Source organism: Dama dama, chromosome 20, assembly GCF_033118175.1.
Source record: "Dama dama isolate Ldn47 chromosome 20, ASM3311817v1, whole genome shotgun sequence".
Lineage (NCBI taxonomy): Eukaryota > Metazoa > Chordata > Mammalia > Artiodactyla > Cervidae > Dama > Dama dama.
This window is the reverse complement of record NC_083700.1, coordinates 9,613,329-9,630,775: the sequence shown is the minus strand read 5'-3', so window position 1 is coordinate 9,630,775 and position 17,447 is coordinate 9,613,329. Positions and strand designations below refer to the sequence as shown.

The following is a 17,447-nucleotide window of genomic DNA, read 5'->3' as shown; positions in this document are numbered from 1 at the left end:
CGCTGCGGGAGTTGGTGATGGCCAGGGAAGCCTGGGCTGCTGCAGTGCCCTGAGCGACTGAACCCATCCATACCGATGCCTCCCGGGCGCCGAGGTCCGCCTCCCAGAGCCCACTCAGGACCAGAACCCTCTTGGAGTCACCAGCGGCGCACGGGAGTCGCAGCCAGCCCGGGACCTGGCACTCAATGGCCAAGCCGCCCAGAGAGGTGGCTGGCATGCGGGACATGGGGAGGCAGGCGTGTCCGTGGCCACTGGCCCCACTCCCAGAGCCAGATCCCCCTCGCTCGTCCTCGGCTGTGGCCACCGCCGCGGCCGCTGCCGGCCCGCGCTGGCGACCACCACAGCCCACGCCCCGACCCCTACCCCCACCCGCCCTGTCCGACCCCACCTCCTCCCCAGCACCACTGCCAGCAGGAGAACCAGCACAAGCCCAGGAGCATCGCCGCTGCCACCAGGGGCAGCAGCCGCCGCCCCTCAGGAGGGAGGGGGCGGGGGCTGGGGCTGGGAGGCCTCAGGCGGGTCGTGGTGGAAGCGGCGCGAGGTGGCCACTGCGGCCAAAAGGTTTGCCCCGGGGGACGGCGGGGGTGGCCTGAATCGCGCTTGGGCTGGAGCTGCAGGGTCCCGGGGCCTCTGTCGCAGCGCTGAGCAAGCGTAGGCTAAAAGGGTGGTGGGGTCGCCGGCGAGGAGATCGGCAGGTGGCGGGCGGAGGGGAAGAAGAAAGGCTTCCCTGACCGGGAATCGAACCCGGGCCGCGGCGGTGAGAGCGCCGAATCCTAACCACTAGACCACCAGGGAGCGTCGGGGTTCGGCCCTCGCCTGCTCCTGCCGAACCCAGCGCCTCCGGGCCGCCCGCCGTCCCGCCGGCCCGCGCCACCGTGGTGCCCACACCCGGCCTTTGCAAGGCAAGTCCAGCCGCCCGCCGGCCCTGTCAGTCCGCCTGCCCTGGCGGGCCGTCTTGCTCTCAGCAGCCTCAAAACACTGCGCGCGCCACCGGCTTCTCGCACACACGCCCAAAGCCGCGCGCCAGCTGCCTGGCTCCCTGCTCCCAGCTCTCTCTGCCCCGAACGCCCCTGCCGGGAGGGCGGCGGACCTCAGCAAAAGGTCGGCCCGCTGCGTTGGCCGGGAATCGAACCCGGGTCAACTGCTTGGAAGGCAGCTATGCTCACCACTATACCACCAACGCTGCTCAGCCCGGGCCGCCGCCAGACGCCGGCCCCGGGCTCGCCCCAGCACACTCTCGCCGCCGCCGCCGCCGCATCCCTGCCCCGACGCCCCGTCAGCGGGAGGCTCTGCGCCGCCGCCGGCGCCACCAGCAGCCCACCAGCAAGCCCATCCGCGCCAGCTCTACGCAGCGGCCGGGGTCCACCGGCCCCACCGCCCCGGGGCGGCGCTCCCGCGGCCTTGCGGTCCCCCGGCCGTTCGCTCCCCGCCGCGGCCCGCGAACGCCTCCGCCCTCACCGCCGGGGGGCAACGCGGGGCACGCGGCTTCCAGCAGCCAGCTGGCCAAAGCCCTTCTCCACCGTGCGCTGGGCGAGGCCACTTCCCACGACGACAGGGGGACACGGGAGCCAGCCGCCTGCAGGCGTCACGGCGCTGTGCCGCGCCGCGCCGCGGGGGCGTCGCGAGCCTAGGAGCCCACTGAGGCAGCCCCTGTGGGCGGGCGGGCCGCAAGATCCGGCTATGGTCGGGCAAGGCCGTGGGGTGGCCAAGGAGGCCGTCGCTCCGCCGTGGCGACCGAGCGCCCGGCGACGACAGAGGGCTCAGGCTGGAGGGCTGCACCGGTAGAGGGGGTCGGCGGTGGCCAGGCGCCTGGTCCAAAGGCGGACGGAGGAGACGAAGGGCCCTTGGGGGCCAGGCGGCAGGACAGAGCGCCACCGCGGCCACCACAAAGGCTGTGTTGCCTCCCCGTCGGGGAATCGAACCCCGGTCTCCCGCGTGACAGGCGGGGATACTCACCACTATACTAACGAGGACGGCGGCGACCGCCCTGCCGCCCGGCCCCTCTCGGGCTCTCGGGCTGCCTGCCCACGCCTCCCCGTGCCCACCACGGGCCCCGACCCGACCGCCCACCAAACCAACCGCCTCAGTCACAGAGGCGGCCCGCGACCCCGACACGGACCCGGACCCCCCGGGGCACTGGACACTCCTCGTGCGCGCCGCCTCTTGCCTCCAACGCGGCCATTCCGCCGGGAGAAGGGGGTCCGAGAAGGCAAGCGAGGCTGCGAGGACACGGTGGGCGCGCGCCGGCCCGCGTCTGGCGAGGAGGGGCGCGGGTGAGGAGGGGACGGCCCGCCAAGGGCCGGGCTGGGTCCGGGGCGCGACCGGCGGCGCAGCCGGGCGCCTCGGCCGGCCCCGTCGCTCACCCACACCAGACGGCCGCCTGCCTGCCTGCCTGCCTGCCTGCCTGCATGCCTGCCTGCCTGGCGCGGCGCACCGCGCGGCCCGCCACGGGCGCCGGGGCTCGCGCCGCGTCGGGTCTCAGCCAGGCGAGCGGCCACGCGCCCGCCCAGGCCCGCCGTCAGGATGGCCGAGCGGTCTAAGGCGCTGCGTTCAGGTCGCAGTCTCCCCTGGAGGCGTGGGTTCGAATCCCACTCCTGACAAGCCAGCCTTTTGGCCCGCCGGACAAACGCACCCGTCCTCCCCGCGCCACAGCCTTTCTCCACACACGCCCGCGCCCCCCCCCCCCCCCCCCCCCGCCACCTGCACCCCACAACCAGGAACCTTCAGTCCTTCTCATCGCATCTTTCCTCCTCAGCTGGCTGCGGCTGCAGCTGCTGCTTTTCCGGCCTCCCCGCCTGCGCCTCGCGCACCCTCGCCCACCCTCCCACTCGCAAGGCCCCACCCCGCCCCGCCCCGCCCCCGTCGGCGCCGACGCGCGCGGCCCCGCGGCGGGTGGCAAGCCCTCCTCGCTTCGCGGGCGCTGCGACTTCTGCCTGCTGAACGGCCAACTCGCTCTCGCAGCCTTGCTTCCACGTCCGCCCCCGGCCGCTCTCCCTCCGGCCGGCACCCTGTCGTCCGCGCCCGCGCCGCCGGCCCGCCTGCGCCACCCAGCCACACCCAGGCGGCCGAGCCCCCGCGCCTTGCCCGCCAGGGGGCTGCTGCGTGCCCTCCACGCTTCTCCGCCTTGCGGCCTCGGCCGGGCCACACCTGCCTGCCTCCCGCCCGGGACGCGCGCCACGCATCCTTGCTGCGGGCCGGCGAACACCGGCCTTCCGTGCACGAACCCGTCCCGGGAAGGGCGCTCGGCTGGCGTGGGAGCGGAAGCCCTGCGTGCCCGTCCAGCCCACCCACAGGCGCCCAGCCCGCGCGCCCCGGCCCTCGGCGCCACCGCGCCCGTTCCCGGGGGGGAAGCCGCCGCCCGGGCCGGAGCCAAGCCCGGCCTGGCGTGCTCCCTGCCTCAGCCGGCAGTCCCCGAGCCAGGAGCCGCTCTGCCCAAGGGCCCCTCCTCACCACCACCACCACCCACCCTGTCAGAGCGGAGCGCCGGTGAGCGCCGTCGGCCAGAGCGCAGGAGCCAGGCTCACACGCCTTTGGGTCCTCGGGCCTGAGCGCCGCTCGGGGCGGCGGCGGGGGCGCCCCGGGGAGTCGCGCTCCCGCGCTCGCGAGCATCCAGCACAGGCCGAGCCCGGGGTCCCGGCCCCCGCCCGCAATGGCACGCTCCATCCCGCCCCTGCCGGAAAGCCAGCCCGCCAGAGGGGTTTTGGGTCGGGACCCGGCAGGTCGCTGAGAGGAACGTCGGCGCGCGGCCGCGGCGACCACGCAGCGCCTGCCTGCGCCTGGGATTCCGGCGCCGGGCAGACGGCGTCGGCTCCTGGCCCCCTCGGGCGACACCGACAGCGTCGCGGCGGCCGTGGTCGGCGCAGAAGGCGCGGGACCGGCCGAGTGGGCCGGCGGCCCGCCGCCCCGGGGTCCTGCACGTGCCCGGACCCTGGCTTTGAGGTCGGCCGCCCGTGGTCTCCTGCTCCGATGGAGCAGACAGATGCCCACTGGGCGAGCGGTGAGCAGTGACGGGCGGGTGTTGGCCAGCGCCTCTGGGGCGGCGTCGGGCGGCGGCGGCCACCGGTGCATGGGTGGTTCAGTGGTAGAATTCTCGCCTGCCACGCGGGAGGCCCGGGTTCGATTCCCGGCCCATGCAACCCCAGCGTCCCCTTTTGGTCCCGCACTGCAGTCCCAGAGCCGAGCTAGGTCTGCCCGCTCCAAGGCGCTCAAGGGAGCGCTCCTGCAACCGCTGGCTGCTACCTGCCGCCCGCTGCCTCTCCCACGCAGCTGCCCACGACCCCTCCCGCCCCCACACACGGCCCTGCTGCCAAGCCGCTGTGGCCCCAAGCCCTGCGGGCTCAGCCCCCCCGTGTGCCCAGACACCTCCCTTGTGGTTGCTGGCTTCGTCACCCGGACCCAGCCGGTGGCTCACGGATTGCGCTGGAAGGCACACCCCACCTCTGGCAGCCGCCGGCCCCACCTCTTCACCTTTCCCAACGTCTGTCTCCAAGCTCCCTGGCTCACTCTCCCCACACCCCGAGAATCAATCACCCTCCGTTTGCACAGCCAGGAGCAAGGAAGTTGCCACATCTGGCAAGGATACCTCCCTTTTCCCTGGAGGGTCCCTGGAGCATCATCTTGCAGGAGGAGTTCCTGCAGAAGTCCACACGCTCCCGGCCCTGGGCCCAGATCGGTTTCCAACCGCAACGCCCTCACCACCTCACACACCACCCCCTCCCCTGGAACCCTCTTGCCCGCCTCACCTCAGCATCAGCCCTGCTCCGCCAGTAACACCACCTCAGCCTGCACCCTCACCATCCCCCTGCTCCCCCAAACGCACCCATTCCACCCACCCCTGCTCCCCACCTCCCCCATCTCCACTCCACACCCCCCGCCCGCGCGCAAACACACACACACACACACACACACACACACACAAGCCCGGTTCCTCCTCCATGAGCCATCCCAAATCCTACTCTTGTCAAGGAACCCGCCTCTGCCTTTGTCCCACTGGCCCGTCTCCCCCCAACCCCGACCCCAACCCTTGGCCTGTTCCTTTTTCTGCTTCTTCCAACGCCAGTAGAACTGATTTACTTTCCTGGGTTAGTCTCAGGTGCACGGCACAGTGATTCAGTCCCCTGTTCTTTTCCAGGTGATTTTCCAGTGTGGGTTAAGGCGAGATACAAATACAGATCTCATGCTACAGAGGAAAGCTTTGTTGCTCATCTCCTGTAGGTATACTAGTTCCTCTCTCTTGATCCGACTCCAACTTCGTCCGTCCGCTGCCTTTCCCCTTGGGTAGCCCTATGGACGTTTTCTATGTCTGAAGGTCGTTTTCCCCTTTGCACATAGATTCATTTGCATTCGTTGGCAGAGTCCACAGAGCTTTGTCCCTCTCCACCCGACTCACTTCACTCAGTGGACCCTTCTGTGGGTCTGTCCAGCGTCGCGGCCCGTGGCGATGGCCGCTCCTTCTTGACGGCTGCGTCATATTCCACGGTACACATATACCTCTTCTTCTCGTGCCGCCGGGCACTTGGGCGTTCCCCATGTCTCGGCTCTGGCACAGAGGGCTGCGATGACCCTGGGGGATGCCTGCATCTCTTCCCATCAGGGGTGATGTCTTTTCCTGATGGGTACCCGGGATTGGGTTTGCTGGATCACAGCGTAAGCTCTTCTTTTTCCTATTGCTGGACGGATCCTCGACGGATTGACTTCCAGGGAGCAGTAGATGTTGTTCTGGAAGTGTAGCTGGTCTACACCGTGGTGTCCGTTTCCACTGGACAGCGTCGTGATTCCGTCCTGTGTGTGTAGGATGATGTTTTCAGATCGCTTTCCATTACAGGGGGTGACAGGAGATTGCATCCTATTCCCTGTGGTAGCCTGTGTGTCTTTGCTGGTCGTCTCCTTTCTACTCAGCACCAGTACGGTATGTCCGTTGAGCCCGGCTCTTCATTCATCCCTCCGTCCCTGACTTTGCCCTTGGGAAGCCCGAAGCTGCTTTCCTGTGTCTCGGGGGCTGTCGCTGCTTGGCACAGGGATGAATGTGTACCACACTTTCGATTCCACCCATCTGTGACCTTGTCTGTTTGACTCCCCTCACCAAGGGTCATATTCTGCAGCTCCGGCTGCTGTTGCTGCCAGTGACACTATGTGACTCTTGTGGACGGCTCAGTGACATCGTGTCCTCTCCCTTTCTCTGACAGCGCGTCTCCGTGGGTGAGCCGCTGGGGATGGGCACTAGGGGTTTCTCCCCGTCTTGGCTACGGCAAACGGTGCTGCTACGACCGTGGGGTTTGCATGTGCCTTTCTGAATGAAGAGTTGAGCCTTTGACGGATACGGACCCCGCTCGCCTGTCTCCCGCTTACTTAGTTACCTATGTATTCCGTGTCCTTTTGAAAGCTCACTCCAAAGTCATAGTAGCGGTTGTTGTGCGAGTAGAGTGGATTTCCAACATTGTGCTCCTTTCCGATGGACTGCAACGTGATTCTGTTTCCCAGGTACAGATTTCAGATTTCATGTATGTTTTCAGACTCTTTTCCGCTTGAGGTTATTACAGGGTACTGACTCTTATTGCCTGTGTTGAACTGGATAACCTTGGTGCGTCTCCCATTATAGGCGGTCCTGCGTATCTGTTCGTTGCAGCTCCAGAGTCATCCCTCCACCGCTGCCCTTCCGCCTGCGTTACACTAAGGCGGTTTTCTGCGTGAGCCGGTCTCTCTTCGGCAAATAGGTTCGTTTTGTATTCTTTTACACGTTCCACATGCTTCTGTCCAACTCGGTCTGACATTCTTCACCAAGTCTAAGAGTCTCTAGGTCCATCATTGCTTGTGACAAATGGCAATCCTTTCCTTTTCTCTTTAGGACCGAGTGATCGTTCCTTGGGACATCTATGCCACGTCTTCTTGGGCCCGCCGTTCGAGGATGGGCACTGGGGTTTCTTCCGTGTCGTGGCTATGGCAAGTAGTGCTGCAGTGTGCAGGGCGAGTACGGACCTTTAGACCTCTCCGAGGTTAGTTCTCTGCGGGTGTGTACCCAGGACGGGGTGTGCTCGGTCAGATGGGAGCTCTCTTTGGTCCTCATGAAACCCCAGGCATCCCCGCTGCCAACCACCACCCACCATCCCACCCTGATCCCCCAGCAATGGCACACCCGAGACTGGACATCTGGTCCTGATGAGTGGGGACTTGGGTCTCTGGGGCGGGACGGTGGGCCCACCCTGTTCCGACCGGGTCTGGCCCCCGTCTGGCGCTCCGTTTCTGTGGCTCGCTTGCCAGCGTGCTAGCCAGCGCCCGGAGCCCCAGCCCACCGCCGAGCCTGAGCAACCTGCGGCACCGCGCGCCAGGGTGGCACGCACGCTCACCCGCCAGCCCGCCCACACGGCGTGCTCTCCCACCACCTCCCTCACGCCACAGCCCCCTCAGGGTCACCGCCTGCCCTCTGCCTCTCCCGCCAGGCCCCAGGCTCGGGCCCCATCTACCCTCCACCGTCCCCCTGCAGCCCCGGGCCATCCCTCACACGCCCTCCCCTGCCCTGGCGTTCACCAGTGCGGGCCTGCCTCCAGCTCCACAGACTCACCCCTGCGTCGGACAGGGCGTGTGGGGGTAGGGGTCGGGTCGTGGTCTGTGGTGGTCGCCATCGCCGGCCGTGGTGGTCGCCAGTGCGGGCCGGCAGCGGCCGCGGCGGTGGCCACAGCCGAGGACGAGCGAGGGGGATCTGCCTCTGGGAGTGGGGCCAGTGGCCACGGACACGCCTGCCTCCCCATGTCCCGCATGCCAGCCACCTCTCTGGGCGGCTTGGCCATTGAGTGCCAGGTCCCGGGCTGGCTGCGACTCCCATGCACCGCTGGTGACTCCAAGAGGGTTCTGGTCCTGAGTGGTCTCTGGGAGGCGGACCACGGCGCCCGGGAGGCATCGGTATGGATGGGTTCAGTCGCTCAGGGCACTGCAGCAGCCCAGGCTTCCCTGGCCATCACCAACTCCCGCAGCTTGCTCAAACTCAGGTCCAGCGAGTCGGCGATGCCGACCAACCATCTCACCTTCTGGCGTGTCGTGTCGTCCCCGTCTCCTCCTGCCTTCCGTCGAGGTCTTTTCCAGGGAGTCAGTCCTTTGCGTCAGGTGGCCAGAGGACTGACTTAAGTGTCAGCTTCAGCCTCAGGGCTTCCAATGAATATTCAGGACTGATTTCCTCTAGGATTGACTGGTTGGATCTCCTGGCAATCCAAGGGACCCTCAAGAGTCTTCTCCAACAGCGCAGTTCAAAAGCATCGCTTCTTCAGCGCTCAGCTTTCTTTATGCTGCAACTCTCACATCTGTCCGTGACTGCTGGACAGACCGTGGCTTTCACGAGATGGACCCTCGTGGCAGAGTCATGTCTCTGCTTTTCGACATGCTGTCTAGCTTGGTCAGAGCTTTTCTCCCAAGAGGCGGACGTCTTTTAATTTCATGGCCGCGGCCACCATCTGCAGTGATTTGGGGGAGCCCCCCCCCCACCTCAGTGAAGTCTCGCCCGGTTTCCATTGTTTCCCCATCTGTTTGCCATGAAGTGATGGGACCGGATGCCACGAGCTTAGTTTTCTGAATGTTGAGTTGGAAGCCAACTTTGTCATTTTCCTCTTTCACTTTCATCAAGAGGCTCTTGAGTTCTTCTTCGCTCTCCCCGAGGCAAAGGGGTGAAGACGAATGTGGGCCCGTGCTGCGAGTCACAGCACCGCGCAGGGGAAGTGAGGGAGCACGCAGGTCCCGGCGGGGCGGGCCGGCCGGGAAAACCCAGCCAACCAGCTGGGAGGTGGCAGATGCGCCCCAGGCAGTGATGCCGGCCAGGGTGGACAAGCCGACCAACATGGTGTTTCCCTTGCCTGACCACAGCTCTCAATCCTCCCGGAGTGAGGCAAGGTTTACCAGATGTCCCTCCCCGACAACGAACCAAAGGTGGGCACCTGGCTGCACACACACACACACACACACACACACACACACACAGAGCGCCCTGTTCCACGCACCCCTGCCCTAGATATGACATCTCCTACTTTGCCATTCTCTCCAATCTGTCTGTCCAGGATCAACTCCATCCCTCTCCACAGACTGTCATCGACGTCCCCAGGAACTCTCGCCGGGGGTCGTCGCCACCCACAATCTCCTCTTAGCCCAAGCTTCAGCCCGTCTATAACCCCAAAGGGTTTCACGACTGTTGAAGGACTGTGTCCTTTGGGGAGTGGGGGGGTAGGGGAGTGGACGGCCGACGAAGGGCACCAATCGTGCGGCGAGGGCGGCACGCTCGGGGGCGACGGGACAAAGCTGAGTCCCCTGGGCCAAAGGAGAACCTGTGGCCTGACGCGTGCTAGCCATCGCCGCAGGAGGTTTCCTCGACGCCCCTGCCGGGGCCGTGGGCGTCAGCGTGCGTGGGTGAGAGTGCGGGACGAAGCTGCCTGGGGCCATGGCTGGTGGGTGCCCCCACGAGGATCAGGGACCGGGGCAGAGCCATCGCAGGGAGAGGGGGCGGCAGCGAGCCGGGTGCGGGGAGGCAGGCCCAGGGGTGCTTGGGCGTGGCGTCTGCGTGGAGGGCCGGCGGGAAGGGGAGGCATGGGACTCGCGGGGACCTGGCCGAGAGATGGGCCGGCCACTCGAGCAGGGCCTCTGCAGAAGCATGGAGGCGGTGGCGACGCCGTGCCAGGCACCCGTGTGAGGCTGGGACAGGTCTGCGGTCGGGGTGGGCAGGTGGCAGGGGTGGGTCTGCGGAGCTGGAGGCAGGCCCGCACTGGTGAACGCCAGGGCAGGGGAGGGTGTGTGAGAGATGGCCCGGGGCTGCAGGGGGACGGTGGAGGGTAGATGGGGCCCGAGCCTGGGGCCTGGCGGGAGAGGCAGAGGGCAGGCGGTGACCCTGAGGGGGCTGTGGCGTGAGGGAGGTGGTGGGAGAGCACGCCGTGTGGGCGGGCTGGCGGGTGAGCGTGCGTGCCACCCTGGCGCGCGGTGCCGCAGGTTGCTCAGGCTCGGCGGTGGGCTGGGGCTCCGGGCGCTGGCTAGCACGCTGGCAAGCGAGCCACAGAAACGGAGCGCCAGACGGGGGCCAGACCCGGTCGGAACAGGGTGGGCCCACCGTCCCGCCCCAGAGACCCAAGTCCCCACTCATCAGGACCAGATGTCCAGTCTCGGGTGTGCCATTGCTGGGGGATCAGGGTGGGATGGTGGGTGGTGGTTGGCAGCGGGGATGCCTGGGGTTTCATGAGGACCAAAGAGAGCTCCCATCTGACCGAGCACACCCCGTCCTGGGTACACACCCGCAGAGAACTAACCTCGGAGAGGTCTAAAGGTCCGTACTCGCCCTGCACACTGCAGCACTACTTGCCATAGCCACGACACGGAAGAAACCCCAGTGCCCATCCTCGAACGGCGGGCCCAAGAAGACGTGGCATAGATGTCCCAAGGAACGATCACTCGGTCCTAAAGAGAAAAGGAAAGGATTGCCATTTGTCACAAGCAATGATGGACCTAGAGACTCTTAGACTTGGTGAAGAATGTCAGACCGAGTTGGACAGAAGCATGTGGAACGTGTAAAAGAATACAAAACGAACCTATTTGCCGAAGAGAGACCGGCTCACGCAGAAAACCGCCTTAGTGTAACGCAGGCGGAAGGGCAGCGGTGGAGGGATGACTCTGGAGCTGCAACGAACAGATACGCAGGACCGCCTATAATGGGAGACGCACCAAGGTTATCCAGTTCAACACAGGCAATAAGAGTCAGTACCCTGTAATAACCTCAAGCGGAAAAGAGTCTGAAAACATACATGAAATCTGAAATCTGTACCTGGGAAACAGAATCACGTTGCAGTCCATCGGAAAGGAGCACAATGTTGGAAATCCACTCTACTCGCACAACAACCGCTACTATGACTTTGGAGTGAGCTTTCAAAAGGACACGGAATACATAGGTAACTAAGTAAGCGGGAGACAGGCGAGCGGGGTCCGTATCCGTCAAAGGCTCAACTCTTCATTCAGAAAGGCACATGCAAACCCCACGGTCGTAGCAGCACCGTTTGCCGTAGCCAAGACGGGGAGAAACCCCTAGTGCCCATCCCCAGCGGCTCACCCACGGAGACGCGCTGTCAGAGAAAGGGAGAGGACACGATGTCACTGAGCCGTCCACAAGAGTCACATAGTGTCACTGGCAGCAACAGCAGCCGGAGCTGCAGAATATGACCCTTGGTGAGGGGAGTCAAACAGACAAGGTCACAGATGGGTGGAATCGAAAGTGTGGTACACATTCATCCCTGTGCCAAGCAGCGACAGCCCCCGAGACACAGGAAAGCAGCTTCGGGCTTCCCAAGGGCAAAGTCAGGGACGGAGGGATGAATGAAGAGCCGGGCTCAACGGACATACCGTACTGGTGCTGAGTAGAAAGGAGACGACCAGCAAAGACACACAGGCTACCACAGGGAATAGGATGCAATCTCCTGTCACCCCCTGTAATGGAAAGCGATCTGAAAACATCATCCTACACACACAGGACGGAATCACGACGCTGTCCAGTGGAAACGGACACCACGGTGTAGACCAGCTACACTTCCAGAACAACATCTACTGCTCCCTGGAAGTCAATCCGTCGAGGATCCGTCCAGCAATAGGAAAAAGAAGAGCTTACGCTGTGATCCAGCAAACCCAATCCCGGGTACCCATCGGGAAAAGACATCACCCCTGATGGGAAGAGATGCAGGCATCCCCCAGGGTCATCGCAGCCCTCTGTGCCAGAGCCGAGACATGGGGAACGCCCAAGTGCCCGGCGGCACGAGAAGAAGAGGTATATGTGTACCGTGGAATATGACGCAGCCGTCAAGAAGGAGCGGCCATCGCCACGGGCCGCGACGCTGGACAGACCCACAGAAGGGTCCACTGAGTGAAGTGAGTCGGGTGGAGAGGGACAAAGCTCTGTGGACTCTGCCAACGAATGCAAATGAATCTATGTGCAAAGGGGAAAACGACCTTCAGACATAGAAAACGTCCATAGGGCTACCCAAGGGGAAAGGCAGCGGACGGACGAAGTTGGAGTCGGATCAAGAGAGAGGAACTAGTATACCTACAGGAGATGAGCAACAAAGCTTTCCTCTGTAGCATGAGATCTGTATTTGTATCTCGCCTTAACCCACACTGGAAAATCACCTGGAAAAGAACAGGGGACTGAATCACTGTGCCGTGCACCTGAGACTAACCCAGGAAAGTAAATCAGTTCTACTGGCGTTGGAAGAAGCAGAAAAAGGAACAGGCCAAGGGTTGGGGTCGGGGTTGGGGGGAGACGGGCCAGTGGGACAAAGGCAGAGGCGGGTTCCTTGACAAGAGTAGGATTTGGGATGGCTCATGGAGGAGGAACCGGGCTTGTGTGTGTGTGTGTGTGTGTGTGTGTGTGTGTGTGTGTGTGTGTGTGTGTTTGCGCGCGGGCGGGGGGGTGTGGAGTGGAGATGGGGGAGGTGGGGAGCAGGGGTGGGTGGAATGGGTGCGTTTGGGGGAGAAGGGGGATGGTGAGGGTGCAGGCTGAGGTGGTGTTACTGGCGGAGCAGGGCTGATGCTGAGGTGAGGCGGGCAAGAGGGTTCCAGGGGAGGGGGTGGTGTGTGAGGTGGTGAGGGCGTTGCGGTTGGAAACCGATCTGGGCCCAGGGCCGGGAGCGTGTGGACTTCTGCAGGAACTCCTCCTGCTAGATGATGCTCCAGGGACACTCCAGGGAAAAGGGAGGTATCCTTGCCAGATGTGGCAACTTCCTTGCTCCTGGCTGTGCAAACGGAGGGTGATTGATTCTCGGAGTGTGGGGAGAGTGAGCCAGGGAGCTTGGAGACAGACGTTGGGAAAGGTGAAGAGGTGGGGCCGGCGGCTGCCAGAGGTGGGGTGTGCCTTCCAGCGCAATCCGTGAGCCACCGGCTGGGTCCGGGTGACGAAGCCAGCAACCACAAGGGAGGTGTCTGGGCACACGGGGGGGGCTGAGCCCGCAGGGCTTGGGGCCACAGCGGCTTGGCAGCAGGGCCGTGTGTGGGGGCGGGAGGGGTCGTGGGCAGCTGCGTGGGAGAGGCAGCGGGCGGCAGGTAGCAGCCAGCGGTTGCAGGAGCGCTCCCTTGAGCGCCTTGGAGCGGGCAGACCTAGCTCGGCTCTGGGACTGCAGTGCGGGACCAAAAGGGGACGCTGGGGTTGCATGGGCCGGGAATCGAACCCGGGCCTCCCGCGTGGCAGGCGAGAATTCTACCACTGAACCACCCATGCACCGGTGGCCGCCGCCGCCCGACGCCGCCCCAGAGGCGCTGGCCAACACCCGCCCGTCACTGCTCACCGCTCGCCCAGTGGGCATCTGTCTGCTCCATCGGAGCAGGAGACCACGGGCGGCCGACCTCAAAGCCAGGGTCCGGGCACGTGCAGGACCCCGGGGCGGCGGGCCGCCGGCCCACTCGGCCGGTCCCGCGCCTTCTGCGCCGACCACGGCCGCCGCGACGCTGTCGGTGTCGCCCGAGGGGGCCAGGAGCCGACGCCGTCTGCCCGGCGCCGGAACCCCAGGCGCAGGCAGGCGCTGCGTGGTCGCCGCGGCCGCGCGCCGACGTTCCTCTCAGCGACCTGCCGGGTCCCGACCCAAAACCCCTCTGGCGGGCTGGCTTTCCGGCAGGGGCGGGATGGAGCGTGCCATTGCGGGCGGGGGCCGGGACCCCGGGCTCGGCCTGTGCTGGATGCTCGCGAGCGCGGGAGCGCGACTCCCCGGGGCGCCCCCGCCGCCGCCCCGAGCGGCGCTCAGGCCCGAGGACCCAAAGGCGTGTGAGCCTGGCTCCTGCGCTCTGGCCGACGGCGCTCACCGGCGCTCCGCTCTGACAGGGTGGGTGGTGGTGGTGGTGAGGAGGGGCCCTTGGGCAGAGCGGCTCCTGGCTCGGGGACTGCCGGCTGAGGCAGGGAGCACGCCAGGCCGGGCTTGGCTCCGGCCCGGGCGGCGGCTTCCCCCCCCGGGAACGGGCGCGGTGGCGCCGAGGGCCGGGGCGCGCGGGCTGGGCGCCTGTGGGTGGGCTGGACGGGCACGCAGGGCTTCCGCTCCCACGCCAGCCGAGCGCCCTTCCCGGGACGGGTTCGTGCACGGAAGGCCGGTGTTCGCCGGCCCGCAGCAAGGATGCGTGGCGCGCGTCCCGGGCGGGAGGCAGGCAGGTGTGGCCCGGCCGAGGCCGCAAGGCGGAGAAGCGTGGAGGGCACGCAGCAGCCCCCTGGCGGGCAAGGCGCGGGGGCTCGGCCGCCTGGGTGTGGCTGGGTGGCGCAGGCGGGCCGGCGGCGCGGGCGCGGACGACAGGGTGCCGGCCGGAGGGAGAGCGGCCGGGGGCGGACGTGGAAGCAAGGCTGCGAGAGCGAGTTGGCCGTTCAGCAGGCAGAAGTCGCAGCGCCCGCGAAGCGAGGAGGGCTTGCCACCCGCCGCGGGGCCGCGCGCGTCGGCGCCGACGGGGGCGGGGCGGGGCGGGGTGGGGCCTTGCGAGTGGGAGGGTGGGCGAGGGTGCGCGAGGCGCAGGCGGGGAGGCCGGAAAAGCAGCAGCTGCAGCCGCAGCCAGCTGAGGAGGAAAGATGCGATGAGAAGGACTGAAGGTTCCTGGTTGTGGGGTGCAGGTGGCGGGGGGGGGGGGGGGGGCGCGGGCGTGTGTGGAGAAAGGCTGTGGCGCGGGGAGGACGGGTGCGTTTGTCCGGCGGGCCAAAAGGCTGGCTTGTCAGGAGTGGGATTCGAACCCACGCCTCCAGGGGAGACTGCGACCTGAACGCAGCGCCTTAGACCGCTCGGCCATCCTGACGGCGGGCCTGGGCGGGCGCGTGGCCGCTCGCCTGGCTGAGACCCGACGCGGCGCGAGCCCCGGCGCCCGTGGCGGGCCGCGCGGTGCGCCGCGCCAGGCAGGCAGGCATGCAGGCAGGCAGGCAGGCAGGCAGGCAGGCGGCCGTCTGGTGTGGGTGAGCGACGGGGCCGGCCGAGGCGCCCGGCTGCGCCGCCGGTCGCGCCCCGGACCCAGCCCGGCCCTTGGCGGGCCGTCCCCTCCTCACCCGCGCCCCTCCTCGCCAGACGCGGGCCGGCGCGCGCCCACCGTGTCCTCGCAGCCTCGCTTGCCTTCTCGGACCCCCTTCTCCCGGCGGAATGGCCGCGTTGGAGGCAAGAGGCGGCGCGCACGAGGAGTGTCCAGTGCCCCGGGGGGTCCGGGTCCGTGTCGGGGTCGCGGGCCGCCTCTGTGACTGAGGCGGTTGGTTTGGTGGGCGGTCGGGTCGGGGCCCGTGGTGGGCACGGGGAGGCGTGGGCAGGCAGCCCGAGAGCCCGAGAGGGGCCGGGCGGCAGGGCGGTCGCCGCCGTCCTCGTTAGTATAGTGGTGAGTATCCCCGCCTGTCACGCGGGAGACCGGGGTTCGATTCCCCGACGGGGAGGCAACACAGCCTTTTTGGTGGCCGCGGTGGCGCTCTGTCCTGCCGCCTGGCCCCCAAGGGCCCTTCGTCTCCTCCGTCCGCCTTTGGACCAGGCGCCTGGCCACCGCCGACACCCTCTACCGGTGCAGCCCTCCAGCCTGAGCCCTCTGTCGTCGCCGGGCGCTCGGTCGCCACGGCGGAGCGACGGCCTCCTTGGCCACCCCACGGCCTTGCCCGACCATAGCCGGATCTTGCGGCCCGCCCGCCCACAGGGGCTGCCTCAGTGGGCTCCTAGGCTCGCGACGCCCCCGCGGCGCGGCGCGGCACAGCGCCGTGACGCCTGCAGGCGGCTGGCTCCCGTGTCCCCCTGTCGTCGTGGGAAGTGGCCTCGCCCAGCGCACGGTGGAGAAGGGCTTTGGCCAGCTGGCTGCTGGAAGCCGCGTGCCCCGCGTTGCCCCCCGGCGGTGAGGGCGGAGGCGTTCGCGGGCCGCGGCGGGGAGCGAACGGCCGGGGGACCGCAAGGCCGCGGGAGCGCCGCCCCGGGGCGGTGGGGCCGGTGGACCCCGGCCGCTGCGTAGAGCTGGCGCGGATGGGCTTGCTGGTGGGCTGCTGGTGGCGCCGGCGGCGGCGCAGAGCCTCCCGCTGACGGGGCGTCGGGGCAGGGATGCGGCGGCGGCGGCGGCGAGAGTGTGCTGGGGCGAGCCCGGGGCCGGCGTCTGGCGGCGGCCCGGGCTGAGCAGCGTTGGTGGTATAGTGGTGAGCATAGCTGCCTTCCAAGCAGTTGACCCGGGTTCGATTCCCGGCCAACGCAGCGGGCCGACCTTTTGCTGAGGTCCGCCGCCCTCCCGGCAGGGGCGTTCGGGGCAGAGAGAGCTGGGAGCAGGGAGCCAGGCAGCTGGCGCGCGGCTTTGGGCGTGTGTGCGAGAAGCCGGTGGCGCGCGCAGTGTTTTGAGGCTGCTGAGAGCAAGACGGCCCGCCAGGGCAGGCGGACTGACAGGGCCGGCGGGCGGCTGGACTTGCCTTGCAAAGGCCGGGTGTGGGCACCACGGTGGCGCGGCCCGGAGGGGCTGGGCTCGGCAGGAGCAGGCGAGGGCCGAACCCCGACGCTCCCTGGTGGTCTAGTGGTTAGGATTCGGCGCTCTCACCGCCGCGGCCCGGGTTCGATTCCCGGTCAGGGAAGCCTTTCTTCTTCCCCTCCGCCCGCCACCTGCCGATCTCCTCGCCGGCGACCCCACCACCCTTTTAGCCTACGCTTGCTCAGCGCTGCGACAGAGGCCCCGGGACCCTGCAGCTCCAGCCCAAGCGCGATTCAGGCCACCCCCGCCGTCCCCCGGGGCAAACCTTTTGGCCGCAGTGGCCACCTCGCGCCGCTTCCACCACGACCCGCCTGAGGCCTCCCAGCCCCAGCCCCCGCCCCCTCCCTCCTGAGGGGCGGCGGCGATGCTCCTGGGCTTGTGCTGGTTCTCCTGCTGGCAGTGGTGCTGGGGAGGAGGTTGGTTTGGTAGGACAATTTGTGGTTGTGTGTGGGTAGTGGTGTGGGCTTTGGTTGTGCAGTTAGAAATCCATTTCTGCTGAGGGACAAAAGATGAATAGAGATTAGAGTTTTCCAGGAGCTTTTGAACTTCTTTTGAAGTCTTAATTTGATTGCATGATACTCCCACTCATTTTGGTGTTTTCCCCCTGATGTCACAACTTCCCTAATCCTCGTTATTCAAATTAGTGTGATTTTCGGGGTGTGTTAATGACTCAGACAGTTGGATAGTTGCTGGTAATTGATGAGGTTGCTGGTGTTGTTCTTAAATCTTATACAGTTAACAAAATTGAATTTGTCAGCAATACATGAATGTGTCTGATATCACCTCCACAGTGACTACTACCTCCTTTTACTTTGGACGCTGAAGCATAGGTGCTCCCATTTTGACTCTTTAATGCACTACACTCATCAACCGTGAAAATAGATGTAGAACGTATGTTTAATAAACCACAACACCGACTGCTGTGATCAATAATATTTAAGTTAGGTTATGATTAAAGTTCCTTTAAACTAGATAGGTGATCTCATTTCAAAGGCATAGTAAGAGAAATACTG

The 17,447-nt window shown here is 66.1% G+C and overlaps 10 non-coding genes across 10 annotated transcripts; 5 read left to right on the top strand and 5 right to left on the bottom strand.

Moving 5' to 3' along the window:
- Positions 1-723: 723 nt before the first annotated feature.
- On the bottom strand, positions 724-795 carry TRNAE-CUC (transfer RNA glutamic acid (anticodon CUC)). Its single transcript has one exon. It is a non-coding gene; the product is annotated as a tRNA-Glu (tRNA).
- Positions 796-1,111: 316 nt separating this feature from the next.
- TRNAG-UCC (transfer RNA glycine (anticodon UCC)) lies at positions 1,112-1,183 on the bottom strand. The gene has a single exon. It is a non-coding gene; the product is annotated as a tRNA-Gly (tRNA).
- Positions 1,184-1,901: 718 nt separating this feature from the next.
- On the bottom strand, positions 1,902-1,973 carry TRNAD-GUC (transfer RNA aspartic acid (anticodon GUC)). Its single transcript has one exon. It is a non-coding gene; the product is annotated as a tRNA-Asp (tRNA).
- A 544-nt stretch (positions 1,974-2,517) lies between these two features.
- Positions 2,518-2,600, top strand: TRNAL-CAG (transfer RNA leucine (anticodon CAG)). The gene has a single exon. It is a non-coding gene; the product is annotated as a tRNA-Leu (tRNA).
- Positions 2,601-4,064: 1,464 nt separating this feature from the next.
- Positions 4,065-4,135, top strand: TRNAG-GCC (transfer RNA glycine (anticodon GCC)). The gene has a single exon. It is a non-coding gene; the product is annotated as a tRNA-Gly (tRNA).
- A 9,013-nt stretch (positions 4,136-13,148) lies between these two features.
- On the bottom strand, positions 13,149-13,219 carry TRNAG-GCC (transfer RNA glycine (anticodon GCC)). The gene has a single exon. It is a non-coding gene; the product is annotated as a tRNA-Gly (tRNA).
- Positions 13,220-14,680: 1,461 nt separating this feature from the next.
- Positions 14,681-14,763, bottom strand: TRNAL-CAG (transfer RNA leucine (anticodon CAG)). Its single transcript has one exon. It is a non-coding gene; the product is annotated as a tRNA-Leu (tRNA).
- Positions 14,764-15,307: 544 nt separating this feature from the next.
- On the top strand, positions 15,308-15,379 carry TRNAD-GUC (transfer RNA aspartic acid (anticodon GUC)). The gene has a single exon. It is a non-coding gene; the product is annotated as a tRNA-Asp (tRNA).
- Positions 15,380-16,097: 718 nt separating this feature from the next.
- TRNAG-UCC (transfer RNA glycine (anticodon UCC)) lies at positions 16,098-16,169 on the top strand. Its single transcript has one exon. It is a non-coding gene; the product is annotated as a tRNA-Gly (tRNA).
- A 296-nt stretch (positions 16,170-16,465) lies between these two features.
- TRNAE-CUC (transfer RNA glutamic acid (anticodon CUC)) lies at positions 16,466-16,537 on the top strand. The gene has a single exon. It is a non-coding gene; the product is annotated as a tRNA-Glu (tRNA).
- Positions 16,538-17,447: the final 910 nt, after the last annotated feature.